The sequence below is a fragment of the Myotis davidii genome, unplaced genomic scaffold, assembly GCF_000327345.1.
Source record: "Myotis davidii unplaced genomic scaffold, ASM32734v1 scaffold93, whole genome shotgun sequence".
Taxonomy (NCBI): domain Eukaryota; kingdom Metazoa; phylum Chordata; class Mammalia; order Chiroptera; family Vespertilionidae; genus Myotis; species Myotis davidii.
The window spans coordinates 233,598-246,504 of record NW_006292095.1 but is presented as its reverse complement, the minus strand read 5'-3'; the positions used below and the strand labels follow the sequence as shown (position 1 = coordinate 246,504).

Here is a 12,907-nt window from a genome sequence, read left to right as displayed (position 1 = left end):
GCCTAGGGACCCTACCTGTGCATGAATTTTATGCGCTGGGCCTCTAGTATTGATATAACTAATAGAGTTATTAAGAGGGACCACATAGTGTATTGTATGGGTATGTTTGTTATAGTGAAGAGAAAGGGTTGAGAGTACGCTTCCATTCAGGCTGCCTGGATTCTTATCCCATTTCCAGTAATTAAACTAATTCTTTGACCTTGAGCCAAGTATTCCTCTTCTTTCTGTTCATTAATTGCCTCATCTATAAATTGGGAATAAGAATAATAGTATCTACTTATGGGTGTGAGGATTAAATGAAAATCCACATAAAGCACTCAGGATAAGACTTAGCAGATAATATTAGTACTTTATTATTTTCTAGAAATAAATGGGAGAAAAACCCCAAAATAACATTGTGTCAAAAGATACTATTTTTGTTTTAAAAAATTCAGGTGTATGAATGTTGAAGGTTAGTTATTAATGCATATTGGTGGCGATGTTTAGATAGGGGGAGAGCAGAAAATTAAGGAATTTCCACCAAGTTAAACATTTAAAATGTTATCTTCCATAAAGTATACAGTTAAGAAGTATACACAGCAGCTTTAAAAGAAGCTGTTAGCAATTATTAAATAGAAATTATTAAGAAACAAAAACTATCTCCAATGCTAAAAAAAATGTGTAGTCTTTCTGGACAAGTCTCCAAGATCATATGACTTATCCTCTGTCGTCTTGTAAAACTCGAAACTTGTATCTATAATCCTCAGGAAGGTGGTTCTTAACTTGGAAAACAAAAAACTTAATGGCTCTGGCCTATAATTCTAGGCTGTGAAAGATTATTGTTGAGGATGGGTGTGACCCCGCTCTTGTCTTCATGGGAAATGAACCAAAAGGCCTAAATCGTAGACTTTAGCCAGAAATACATAATTCCGGTAATTTTCATTAGAATGATTAAACCCTGGATAGGGCACTGAACTGATGTAATATCCAGGCCTCCTATCTTCACAAATAGGATGGGTATCAATTGCTTCTCGCAGGTGGTGGAGGCCCACTTGAGTTACAGTGGGAGCCAGGATTCACCGGTATCTCAACAAAAGCCATCATGTACAGCATATACATGAAAATAAATAAATAACCATACATAGGACGTGTTTATGTTCAGATTTTTAGATATGGGATCACTTTTTATGATTATAAAGGGTTGGGGCTGCTTTTTATGCTTTATTGCCTGTGATGCTCTACTGTCCTTTCTGGTGCTGGCCTGCCCACTGTGAGGTGAGCACGTCCAGGTCTGTGCAGCAGATTTCGAGCCCACCTGTCTTCATGGCTTGGGACTGTCCTCGGTTTCTAAAGAGACGGACCGCAGGGTGGAAACAGGACGAAATGTCAAAAATAAGTATATTGCAGGGATATGAGAAGACCGTTCTGAGAAATTAGAATAAAAGGGAAAATGCTCTTCTGTTCTCGTGCATTTGTTTTTCCTTTTTGTATCCTCCATCTGAGAGGCCTCTCAAATTTCGAATCCCCAAAGCTTTCCAAGGAAAAACAGATAAATGTTAAAAGCTTATTGTCCTCACTTGACTTTCGGTAATGTTTGTACACATCTTTCATCCTGGTTTTCTTTGTTTAATTAAATACGCAATACTGGTTGACCTGCTATTTTAAAATCATTTAGATTTTATTTAGGTTCCACTTTTTCCTTCAGGACTCCACCTGTGTTTTTCTTCTGTTTTCGACAGTCACAGTTTCATCTGGGGTAACTGGATGGCAGAGCATTTTTCTTTTATGATAAAATTAGATGCAATGCATGGAAGCCCATGTTGTTATATTGCAGTCTCTGGAGAGCTGGAAGAAGATGAGCGAGGGCATTCCCAAAGTGCAATGTGCCACTGATTCTGGTAGATAATTTTAGCATAAGATTGGATTGTAGGATATTACATTCTAAAGGTATTGGTTTATATCCTAGTGCCAACATATAATTGTGTGTAGAGTTGATACATGAATAATAGCACAGCTGCAATGTTTGTAGAGGATTCCACTTTTTCCAAATAAATTGTAGGATTTGCCTATCAGATAAAGTTGGAAAGCTGTAGTGGGCACTGCTTTGTGCGTCACTGCTGTGAAGTCGGGGTCATGGTACTAACAGACTCGGGGAAGAGCCGAGTACTCTTGCAGTCACATCATCGTGGGGACTTCTGACCCTGCCACTTACCCAGCTTTGTGTGGCATTGGGCAGCTTTCTGAGGCTCCTTTCTCCAGCTGTAAATGGAGGTGGCGTTACTTCATTTGAACAGTTGTCATAAGGGTTGAATTAGGTTACATATGTCAACATGTTTAGCACACTCTGGCTCACAGCTAGTACCTATAAGCCTTTTCCCTACCCCCTTGTTCTCATCTACTTCTGGCTCAGTGTTTTGTTATCTAAGATTTAAAAAACACACAACAGAAAATAAGTCCCTTTTGATTTTGGAGTCTGAAAACCCTTACCAGTTTTCTTTCTTCTGTTCATTCCTCCACTTATTGTTGACTGTGTGCCAGGACAGCTTTCTGGAGGGTAAGAGAAACCCTCTGCTCTTAGGGAGGCACTCAAGTTAATTCATGCTCAGGAGAAACCAGGAGCTGGAGCTGAGGGAGGGATAGGTTGGCTTCACAGAGGAGGCTGAAGGGTGAGGTTTAAGCAGCATCAGGAGGAATAGCAGACAAAATGGCAGGGCTAGAGGGAGTAACCTGTTCATTGGATTGGGGATGAATGAGATAATTTCCAGGTGACTCCGGGGATGGAGGTGCCTGGTGGTGCCTCTCATTGAGGTCAGGAATACAGGAGCATTTTTATCAGAGCCCAGGTTAATCTCTCTCGTCCGATAGCCCTGCACCTGTAGATGAGGACCCTGGCAACTATAGGGTAGGCTCAAGGAGGAGCTGAGGCTTACTCCAGGCCACTCCAACGCTCCCTGCTCTAATAGGAGCCCTAAAGAACTGGCCTGAAGGCCTGCTGATGAGTCTACTTGAGAATTTTACACACGAAACGCTGAGGCGTGTCTGCCTTTGTGGTGAGAAGGTCACTGCAAGCTGTCAGATTGAGGAGGAGGAGTGAAGGGGAAAAAGGCTAGAGCTGAGGTCAGATTCTTAGGAGACTGAGCAGGTTGCCAAAGCCTAGTGCCGGTCAGAGCAGTGTGGGTGACCTGGGGGGAGTCACCACGCAGAGCTGTCGGCGTGGAGCCTGCGGCAGCATCCAGTCTGCGGGCCAGGCCTGGTCAGAGCTGGGAACAGAAGACAGGGAAGCAGAGCCATGCTGTGTGGATGCGGGGCTGGTCCAGAGCGGTCCACGGATGGCAGCTGTCCAGGGGCTGACCACCCTCCTGCAGGTGCCGGCCGCCACTGCCTCAGTTGGCCTGACGGTTTTCACTTTTGTTGCTCGGGTTTTTTTATGAAGAAGAAAGTTACCAAGCAGTTTATTATCCCAGACTTCGCCTTACATTATTTGGGGTCTCTTGAAATTTGTTTTTGAAAGAACTTAATATTCTGAAAATAGCTAACAGTGTTAATTTCATCTAGTCTCTTATTTTCTTTAAAAATATTTGCTTTATATTTTTTTGCTATAAAAGCATAAATTAAAGTCTTGTGACCATGTTTATTAATGTGATAGATACTGGATTTATAAAATGGATCTCTTATCTATAGACACATGAAAAATGGAAATTAAAAAAGTAAATTGAAGCATATAATCCTCTTTTTCATGTCTAAACCTGTAATAAAAAAGATGTTTTAGGACATTTTATGAGTCAACATAGAGTTCAAACAAATGCACTGTATTTACATTGGATGTTTTCTAAGCCCATTTGTTTTATGAAATACTCATGGTATTTCAACACCGAGCCTGTAGCTAATAATTAAGAACATCCATTTATTTCCTTATATGTCCTACTTTCTTTCTTCCACAAAGATTGGATTATTTTATATTTCCTAAAGTTTTTAGTTCTGCTGGCAGAATTATATGTCTCCTTCTTATCAATTATAACTGAGCATAGTTTTCTACCTAAGTTTTTCAATTGCTTAATATTTTCTTAATGATATTTGTGCTAAATTTTCATCCATTTGAATTTTTCCTAGTTTTCCATGTATGCCTCTACAATGATTATTTTAGGCATTGAACTTATTAATTAAATTATTAGTTAAAATCAGCCTTTAGTCTGAGTTCTGAGCCTCCTGTGTGGTACCTAGGTACCTAAGGGAAAACATCATTCTTAGGGTAGTGTTTGTCTTACAAATCTATTAAAAGACACAATTTTAGGGGAAAAAAAGGTGAGGAATTTTTATAGAATACTTTTTAGGGAAGGTGGGTGGTTGGTTGGAGATTTCTTGGTTTTGAATAGAGCTTAATTTTGTCCACTTTTTAGCAATCCAAGAAGACCATTTCTGGAGAAACAATTCTCTAAAGGTATCATAAGCTGTTCAACCGTTAGGACATAGCTCTCTCATGGAGCCATTGTTTTGGGGACTAGCGTAAGTCCCCAAAGAGAACAAGGGGCCAGTTGGTCATTCACACCTACTCATGTTATGGTTTAACTCATGATGGAGTTCACATTTCCAATAATGATTACAGTTTCCAAATTTAATGTGCAATATGTATGATAGACCCCCTTTATAACTTGGATTCTCACGTGGATTCAGTTGTACCATTTGGTGGATAGTGTCCCCAGAAAAAGCAGCTATGTACAGTAAAACATAATAGACTGGCCCTGTTGACCTTGACAGAGGGGATGCTATCTAATCATAGATCATTAGAGTTGGAAGTCACCCTTGAGATGATCCTGCTAACCCTGGGCATTTGACAAGTAAGAAAATGGGTCTCAGGGAGAGATTGTGACTGGTTCTTGGCCCTAGTTAGTGTGGGGAGGCAGAGAGAGAATAGCGATGAGGAAAGTGAATTCTTCATCCCACTGCCATGGTTTTCCCACCTGCCAGGATGTCTTGGATCTGAAATGTCATGCAGAGCTGGTTCCTGGAAAGTCCATAACAGTCTGTGATGCAGAGGCTGAGGGATGGAATGAGCACTCAGCTCTGGGTTTACTGTTCTGTGCCAGTGACCTGTGCCAGGCATTCGGATTTCCTGACTCCCACTCAGTTGCCCTTCTTCCAATCTCACACCAATTAAGACTTTAAAAGTCAAGTCAAGATAGTTTTTAATAGTTTTCACCTGTAAGTAGAAAAGAATTTACAAGCAATTTCTCTTGGTCATAAATTGACTAGAAGGAGCCAGTACCAATCTATAATAATAAAAGGGTAATATGCTAATTAGACCAGACATCTTCCGGATGTCATTCCGGACGAAGCTGTGGTGGAGGGAAGCCAGCCTGGGGTCTATAATAGAAGGGTGCCTGCAATGCCTGTGGGCAGCCCTAGGGAAGCCAGCCAGGTCCTGGGTGTCTGCCATCGGCCCGAGGAGGGAAGCTGGTGGAAACACTCAAACAGTGGGAGTGGTATCAGATTCAAGTAAATCACAGAGTTAAAAGGAAACCCCATCTTATAAGATTCGTGTGTCTTTTTTACTAAAGTTCAATGATATCATGGCTATAAAGCTAGAAAAGGTATAATGGACTAGAGAATAATCTAACTGGGGGGGGGGGGGGGGAGGAGGTGGATTTAAAAGTACAAACCTTTTTACTCCTCAAACCTATATCTGCAAGACTGATTCATAGTCTTACATGTATCATAATGTAGTGTATGGAAAATAACATAGAAGAATATCTGGATTCAAATGATAGTTCCATCATTTTCTAACATGAGCCCTAATTTCCTGACTTGTGAACTAAAGCAGTGTTTCTCATGCAGTGGCTCCATGTTAGAATTATCTTGGAGAATTATAGAGACAGCACAAAGCAAACAAAACAATGCCAACCTCCACCCCCAGAAAGCTGTGATTCCATCAGTCTGGTATGGGATTGGGACTGTTTTGAAAGCTGCCCCGGGGATCTAATGGACAACTAAGCCACCAGATCAGATGACTTTGAAGTCCCCTTCAAATTCTAGTATTCTGCAAATCTGAGATTTGTTTCATGTCAGTCATCTAGCCCAATCACACGTAATCAGCCCTCAGTATTTGAAAGGCAGCATCTTTTTTTTTATGTTAACATTCATGTTGAAAGGATGCTTATACCATCAGAAATCTTACATTCTTTAAAACCTTTTTCTGATAAGCAGCCAGATCTGCCTTTGGAGAAACATATAAATCTAATTCCTCTTTTATTTTATGACCTTTCTGATATTTGAAGGTTACTTTTGTGATTTACAAATTTAGCTCTTATGGCAGAATACTCCCAATTTTTTATCTCTTGTTCATGTGATACTATTTCCATATTTCAATACCTTCCTTGTCCTGCGCTGCAGGGAATGTGGATTTCCATCATTTCCATGGAGTGTGTTCCTAGAGGTGAACATAATCCCTTGATGATCAGAGGAGGGAGCGTAGGGGGTTTGGTGATTATCCTCTGCTCAAACTCTACCTGAGTGCAGGGCTAATAAAAGTCCCTATTTTTAGTAAATAGTTAATTATTAACAACTTGTGGCCCAGTGCATAAATTCATGCACATTGAAAGAAAATTAATTAGAAGAAATATTTTAATATCGCTATTCGCCCTTTCTCTATAATAGAAGTGTCAACCAAGTTCACAATCGACAGTGACACATCAAAACACACCTGCGATTGGCGCCAGTGAGAGCTTTATGTGTATCACGCATGCACGAGTCAACTTAGCCTTTTATATATAGAATAAACTTGCTTAATTAGACCTGCCTCCTGATGTAGCTAAACTTTTCCCAGCCCGGTGAAGCACCCCAACTTCTCTTTCAGGTAATTGTCAGCAACGAGTCTCCTATCTACCTACTCCAGGACTTCTGTGAGGATCAAATGAGATGAGGCACAGGAAAATGCTTCACAGACATTTGGTTAAAGTGTAAAATGTTTGCACCTGGCTATAAAGCAAGTCATGTTCCTCGGTTGAAGAAACTGCAATTTTAGGCTAGTCACTAGGGAGAGGAAGCTGGGCGTTGCTATGTAACGTCATTACCCGAATGGACACTTAGCGTATTAGCCTTTTTTATATACTCACTGGTCTACAGATACAGCCACTGGTAAATATAGCAGATGATATAATTCCTAGTATTTTTGAATTCTTATATGTACCAGGTATGGTTCTAGTGTTTAAATATATTACACAGTTGATTCTTGCAGTAACCCTATGAATAGGTACCATTATTATTTTCGTTTTTTAGATTAAAAGAAGAAACAAGTCAAGGAGTAGAGCAGGTCAGTGTCTTGCTTCTGATTTCATAATAAGTGGCACAGCTGGAATGTGAATAATATAAGGCATCTTAAGAGGTCTCCTCATCTGTGACATAAGAACGTTGATTTCTAAGGACCTTTTCAACTCCAAGTTCTTAGAATTCTATGTAAATAATGATAGTATGTTTTAACACTCAATTTAAAATAGCATTTCCAAATAAAACAGTCTTCGGCCCTTTAAGTATGAACAAAGCCAATAGTTTTCCTTTATTCTAAATCACAAATACCATTGTCTAAATTTGTGCACCAAACTACTCCTTGTACTTTATAGTAATACATGCATGTGCACATGCATACATACATAAAATAAATAAATTTAAATTCTGTTCACTCATCTAGCATCTCAAAGTATGGAGCAAGCCTGTTCTGAACTTTGATGTATTTCATAGAATTCTGGATTGTGACTCATGAAGCCGGTTACCCTTAGTTTGTAAGTGTGGAAGATGGGGGCTAAAGAAGTTATATGGAGAGTATAAGGTTTATGCTTGTACCTAAATAGGCAAACTAGATGTAGATGTGCCCAAATTTGTAATAATTACATGTATTTTAAGAAACTTCAAGTATTCCAGTAGCTACTTTCCATAAAAATAATTTATATGCTAACTATGCTTATTATTATTCTTTAGAGTAGATTTTTAATGAATTCTACTAGATAATCTTCAATTTGCCAAATAAGTTTCCTAAAACATAATATTATTCACATGAGTGTTTCTTCAATCGACTCCAACAGAAAGTTTCTGACTATCATTGAAAAATCATTTAAAGAACCCTTGTTAACATCCCATAATCCTTTGTGTTCTCACAGTTTTACCAGCCTGAGAAATTTGTATTGATTCTCTTTATGAATATTATTTCTTAGTCCTTGTCTGATTTATTCTGAAAGCTCAATCTTTCTGTGTAAGGTGTACACACTTGAGTTTGCCAATAAAAACCATGCTATGGGGAATAGAAACATTTCAGAAAAAATTTGAGATCTGTTTGTATGACTGATAACAGAATATAAAGTATAAAAAGGCTACAAATAAAGCATTTCTATTCACTGTGAATCTCGGCCTAGGGTACTCGGTCTGCTTATGTTCAGTTTGCATACCAGGTGTCGGCTCAGCCTACTTTTCAGAACTAGACTGTGAGCATCTCAGCCATCAGTTGCGATTGTGTATGCTAAAGGCTTGGGTGTACTTGCGTATATGTGCCAGTATCACCCTCTAAATCATCGGTTTCAGGAGCATAAAGAAAAGCATAGTCTTTGATGTGCAGATCTGATTTTCTCTTTAACAGCAGAATTTTAAGTTTTCATCTCAGATAAGGACTGTTGGTTTTATAGCACAGAAAGGTTTTGTAAGGACGCTGCTGTTCTTTAGAAGCTTTTGATTTTAGCTTTAGAAAGAATGATTTAACACCTTATAAAGAGTCAGTGGTGATCATCCTTTCTCTTTGTTGACTTTCCTGTTATAGTCATAGATTCATGGACGGGGTGGAGGAGCCTGAAGACAGTCGAACCCAATCGCCTCATTGTATAGATGGCACTGCCCAGCACTATGCATCTGTTTCTTTCATGTCTCTCAATGACATGGGAAGCTCTATGGGGGCAAGGACTCTATTTACCTCGTTCACTGATGTGTCCCAGAGCCCCAGGAGGTACTCATTTAGATTTGCTGAGCAAATGAAGAACCTAGGTAGGAAGAGAAAAGACTTACCCAAGCTTGTCCAGCCAGTAAGTAGCAAAATCTGACCTAGAAACTTTATTTTCTGACTACAAATATTGTGACTTTTCCATGATTTAAAAAAAAAAAAAGACTTGGGAGTCTAAATTATTTGGGGCCTTAAACTTTATAAAAGATCACAGTTTACATTCATTGGATACTATTTTTCAGGTCTATAAACTACTTATTTCATCGAAACCTATAGTACAACTCATTGAAGGTATTTTTAGCTATGTTTTTTATAGAAAGATTAATTTATAAAGAGTCAGGGCCAGAATTCAGATCTGCCTTTTTCTTCCTCCAAGTTTAATGATTTTTCTCCTTTTGCCCTTTCCATGGGGATCAATGTTTATCAATATGAAGAATTATCCAGGCCCATAAATAACTAAGTGAAATTTTTTAGCCCAGTGCCTTATGTGGCGCCCACCTTAATACCTGCAGAATTTTGTTAAGTAAGTGCTGGCTTAGCCTAGATGTCTGTATTTAAAAGGCAGCAAAAGAAGCATTGCTTTTCAATTTCCTTCGTCTGTGGTGATCAGTCTTGGCCTTCTGTGCAGACTAATTTGAAAGGCTTTTCTGCTCCCTTATCTTTTTCTCATTTTCCCATAATTGGACTTGAATTTCCTCATTTTGGGGACCTAAATGATTTGCAGGCTTCATAGCTTTCCTACTAAATTACAGCTGCCCCTGAGATGGAATGGTATTAAAACTTAGCCGGAATAAAGACTGTTGCCTTTTTGTGTGTTTGTTAAGGAGAAAAGAGAGGAATGTGACCATGACAATGAGGCCTTGTAACATGGACCACAGTCTTTGAAAGTGATAAACCTCCTCTTACCCAATGAAATCCTTGTCCAGGCTCCATTGGACTAGGTCCTTGGGACTTAGGATAATCTCACCACATCTCCACTATGGTATGTAAGCCCATCTGCCCTCCACTTTTTGGCAGAGGTCATGCATGAGTAAGACCACTGTTTCCTGTGCACAGATTTGGAGATTTCAAGAGGGGTGACGCTCTGCAGCATGCACTTCGGTGCAGGAAAGAAGCAGCTGCCTGCCCACAGGATTGACTATGTTACTACCTCCATTTATCTGCTTTATTTCTCAACTGTGGCTATTCTGATGTTTATTTCTTTTGGAAAAATGTTAGAAATAGTGACCTTTTAAAATCATGACCATGAGAAGTAGAACGTCTCACTCTTTAAAAAGAGCATTGCCTTTCTTTTCTAACAATTTATACATTCTTTACCTGGTATCAAACCCTTATATCTTTTTGTGTAAAATGTACATTTAGCCAAAGGTAGTAAGAGGCGCGGTGGTGGTTCTGCAGGCTCATTCTCCTGCACTCTCTCTGGGTTTGAAGAATCCTACTTAGTTGCTTGTAATCAATGTTGCTGTCTACAAAGATATACTTTGTACTGCATCTTCCATCTGTTCATTCTTTTTTGGGTAAAGAGTCAAAGGCAGGAGATGGAGGTGTATTGGCAAGAAGGGGCACTTAATCCTGGTAATCTTTTATTTTCTTCCTCTTGGTTTCTTTTATGTGATTCTGGCTTCCAATCATGGGGCTAGTGGTAGATGATTTGCAAAGACAGTCACCTGGAGTTTCCCCCACCCCTATATGCACAAGCTATTCTACCCATCAAGAAGGCACTCCCCTCCTTCTCCCTTGAAGTCTGGGCTGGCCTAGTGTGACAGAATGTGGCAGGAGTGATGCTGTGACAATTACAAACTTTAAGAAGGGGCAGTTTCTGAGCCACCATGTAAGAAGGAAGTCCAGGCTATCCTGCTGGAGAGAGGGACACATGCTGGCAGTAGGAGCGTGCAGGTTCTGCCGTCTGCAGCCAGCACCATCCCGCACATGGCTGTGAGGCCCTAGGGTCCTCCAGCCCCAGGTGAGCCTGGCCCACACCATGTGGGACAGAGATGAGCATTCCTCTCTGAGCTCTGCTGCAAATAGCACATCCGTAAAATTGCAAGCAAATAAAAGAATAGATGTGATAAGCCACTGACTTTGGGGGCAGAGCAGAAGATAACTGAGACAGGATTTTTATGTTTTCCAAATCTTCCCTCTTTTCTCAGATCTGATTATTGTTTGTTCAAGTGCGTCTGTGATTCTGTTTCGCTGAGGGAACTGCTAACTGATGAGGATTTGCGATGTGGTGGTAAAATGTGTTACGCATTTCTTAGCAGCTGGTTATCATTTTGTTCCTCACCTGCTTTATATTTGTCTTCGCTGGGAGCAGACGTGTCTCCTGCAATGCCCCCCACCCCCCGCCCCAGGTTGTTTCTGTGGGGCACACAGTGATACCAATTTCTTTTTTTGTTGTTTAAATATATTTTATTGATTTCAGGGAGAAATGGAGAGGGGGAGAGAGATAGAAATATCAATGATGAGAATAATTGATTGGCTGCCTCCTTCACGGCCCCAACTGGGGATCAAGCATGCAACCTGGGTGCCCCAACCAGACTGGGAATCGAACTGTGCTTCCTGGTTGATAGGCAATGCTCAGCCACTAGCCAGGTGTGACACCAATTCCTTAGAGTTGTTTGAGAGAGAAAAAAATTCTCAAAAGAAAAACAAGGAAAAGGGGGGGGGGGGACGTCTTATTTTATCTAAAGAGTATTTCCTACTACTAGATTAGACCATACTCACCTCTCAGACTCTGTGAATAGCTGAATATTTACTCATTGGTGGACAAAAACCAAAAGAGAAGGATCTGGAATTTAAAATTAAAGCAAGGCCAAGAAAATCCAGGGAGTTTGCAATGTGCATTTTCTGTTCATAGTATAAGTATTCCCAGGAAAACTTAGAAGATTTTATTTTCAATTTTTTGGAAGGAACTGAAACCACTTTTAAAAGTATAACTTTTAATTTCCTGAGTTGAATGAATGCTTGTCCTTGTATCAGCTTCTATAAGCAATTTCCTTTGGAAGCTGAAGGTAATATTGTTCTCATTTTGTTGTCAGGTTTTTGTACTTTAATTAAAGATTTATTGTTTTTCCTGTTGTCTTTCTGCCTCGCAGTTTATTTCCTCAAACTCTCCTAAGCAGTTGATTAAAAAGAATGACTGGGATCATGTTTGTTGCAGGGCTGTGAAGTTCACGTATCAAATGGATGGAAAAGGCTGGGTTTAGAGGATCTGAGTTGCCTTTTTAAAAAATATTTTTTTATTGATTTAAGGGAGCAGGAGAGAGAGAGAAACGTTGATCGGCTACCTCCTACATGCCCCACACTGGGGGATAGAGCCTGCAACCCAGGCATGTGCCCTGACTGGGAATCAAACCATGACCTCCTGGTTCATGTGATGATCCTCAACCACTGAGCCACACCAGCTGGGCATGAATTGCCTTTCTTAATTGACAAAATCGAATCCAGCCCACTTGAATGATTTGTTCACTGTGTCACATACTTCCAGTGACGATTTAATAACATTGATTCCACGAGGTCCCTAGTCAGTGGCTCTCATACTGTTTTGCTGTTTTGATAAAGAGGGGTTTTTGAAGGAGGTTGGGAAGAGAGAATTTTCTAGAGATGACAGAGGGGAATGGTTTTTTTTTTTTTCAAATTAATGAATGACAACTTTATTTCTTAAGGCTGATGAAAAACCATTATGATTTCTAATAAAGAAAATACAACATCTCAATGAAAAACTATGATAACTATATTTACTCATTAAATACTAAGTTTTCTCAAACACAACTTGAAAACATCTGGCATGCATGTTTCATCTCAGTACAGTGGATTCGAGATCAAGTATACATGTTACATGCATCAAGGCTAAATTACAAATTATCATAGTCGTCATCATCATCGTCGTCATCATCATCATCTTCACGTTTTCTTTTCAATGCATTTGTTGATTAATTGGAAGAATTTTGTGAA

General features: G+C 39.7%; 1 protein-coding gene across 8 annotated transcripts in view; it reads left to right on the top strand.

Moving 5' to 3' along the window:
• PSD3 (pleckstrin and Sec7 domain containing 3) overlaps positions 1–12,907 on the top strand; it is a 432,295-nt gene that overhangs the window by 261,019 nt on the left and 158,369 nt on the right. The window lies entirely within an intron of this gene.